The following is a 2,568-nucleotide window of genomic DNA, read 5'->3' as shown; positions in this document are numbered from 1 at the left end:
TTTTACATAACAGCATCATCCGCTTTTTATGTTGACGCATCATGTAGCGAAAACATGGAGTTCTTAAAGGGCCACGGACGCGCCGTCCACATGTCACCGTCCCCAGCAGCCCCGCTGTGGCTGACAGATGGCTTTCACCTCGTTAATGTCCTTAAGCCCTGTTCTTTTGACACTCGTATTAACCCTGGCAGCAGTGGCTTCCACTGCTGAGGGAAGAAACTGTGGTTTGTCACCTCCGGCTCATGACAGGAACAGCTCCGACTACATAGTGCCTCCCAGAGTTCTCGTGAAGAAGACTTTGGTGCCTCTTTCATGTGGCTTTGCGTTTTAATTTTCACTTGACGTAATGGAACCTGATTTTCCCAATTTTCCTGAAATGTAGTTTCATAAAAACTAAAACTGAATAAAAAAAAAATTAAAAAAAATACAAGCAAATAATTAATTACAAGCTTTTGTGTACCATGAAGGAAACTAACTCAAGAAAACATTACAGGACACCACTTGATTTATTTAACTATACCACTGCATTATAAATAGTCACCTGAGAGAGATTTTACATGACTGAAACCTACGCTTATCTCGAACAAGTGCTGGTGTAAAACACACATTAACATTGAACATGAGCACCCTTCTTCTGGTAACCTACAAAAGGATAATCACAATATCACATTCTGATAAGGCAGTCTTTCAAAAGAGCTTAAAGTGGAAAATAAATGTTTTATCAAAATAACTTTCTACAGCACTATGGATTAGTTTAGAAAAATGTCCAATGATTATCCGTTTTTAATTGGCAATAATGCCGTGATAAACTAATAAATGCATGTGGGACTCTCACGGTGTCTGTATTTAGAAATGCTAATATGTCAATAATAAAAAAGTTGAATGCTTTATTAAATGTCAGAGTGGTAAATGGTGTGGTAAATACAGCACTTTATCACCTTGGCAGTCTCGAAGCACTGTTTCCCATTCACACAAACCGTCATGCAAGATGCTCGCATGCCATCAGGAGCAACTCAGAGTTCAGTATCTTGCCTGAACAGGACAGGGCAGGAGGAACCTGGGATCGCACCACCACCCTTATAATTAATGGGCAACCCAGCGTCTGAACCACTGCCGCCCAAAAAAGCCATTCAACCATGAAGCCATCAAGGCATTAGCTAACTTAAAAACCCATTACAGAAGATGACATATCAATGATGATATTTCCAACAATTCATACAATGCAGGAAAAAGAACCTCCGAGTTGTCCTACCTGCATCACAGGTATGCCTCTGTCAGAGTAGCCTGATTCATTGATTCATTTGCTATCGATCTACATTAACTTCAGACTTTTCTATTTCCAAATTGGAAAACCTTCACTTGACAATAAGGCATTCATTTTGCACTTTTCTGTTGAAGGGAGGAGTCCTTCCTGCTTTATAAAGAGCTCCGCAGCTGAGAAGACAAAGCCTGCAGTGCAGACAGAGGTTACGCAGCAGCTTCCTTTAGAAACATGTCGGCCCGCAACAGAAGCTGTATCAAGTTTACCGTTATCACTTATATATAAGGAATTAACTGATTGATTAACTATTTATAGAAATTAGTTGGTGACAACTTTAAAATTCTTTCTTCATCTGCTTTACTGTGTGTAATCTGATCACTTTTACGATTAACTGAAACATTTGACAAAGGTCCATAACTGTTCTGGAGATTTTGATCACATCATTTGATCTTCCTCACAACATAGACTTTTTCTCAGGCCTAATTATAGAAAATAAATGAGGACTTCAGTCTAAAAAAACTAGATTAAGTGTTTGACTTGGGTTCAGTCTCCAATAAGAGACAATATTAATATTTAATCTGCTCAAAAGTGATGATCTTGTCCAGGTAACATTAAATGATCAGTTTCTAGCTTTACTTATTTTTTTAGATCTTCGATCTTGTAGTCTCTAACATTAACTTCACACTTCCTGGTTCCTCACCTGCAAAACTATTAAACTAAATTTACAGGATTAAAACATTTTCTGATCTAAAACAAACAAATAAACAAACAAACCATACTTTAACATGTATTATATTTAAGATTAACGACACTTGTTTGCGTACCGGTCCAGCTGGAGGTTTCAACCACATGCCATGGTCTTCATCAGCAGAAGGAGTTTGCACACAGTTGGAGGTTAAAACCGGAGCGGTGTATGACTGGAATGGAGCCGCCTTCCTGACAGCTCAGCAAAACCTGTTGGCCGAAGAAGACCACGAGATGAAGTTGAAAGGCCCAGGAGAAAAATACAGAAGCACGACAGTGTCACAAAGTGTGGCGTCGGAGGTCAGAGGTGATTAAATGATTGCTTGTTTCTTTCAGTGCTCATTTTTTGTTACCGTTTATAGTCAAGGATATTTAGTCTGACTTTGAACATCTACTCATTCAAGGATTTGTCCGATATTGTCAACAGTGTGTGAAACTGATTTCAAGGCAAACAGTGGTTACAAAACCCATTTCAGTTTGAGTAGCACTTTTTTTGTTTACTGCATAATTCCATGTGTTATTTCGTCGTTTTGTTGTCAGTATTGTTCTACAGTTGAAAAAAC

Source organism: Brachyistius frenatus, unplaced genomic scaffold (genome assembly GCF_029030835.1).
Source record: "Brachyistius frenatus isolate BFR_SWC_R1_liver_20210118 unplaced genomic scaffold, ASM2903083v1 Contig_187, whole genome shotgun sequence".
In the NCBI taxonomy this organism is placed as follows: Eukaryota; Metazoa; Chordata; class Actinopteri; family Embiotocidae; genus Brachyistius; species Brachyistius frenatus.
The sequence above is the reverse complement of the archived record's forward strand: the minus strand, read 5'-3'. Positions refer to the sequence as shown.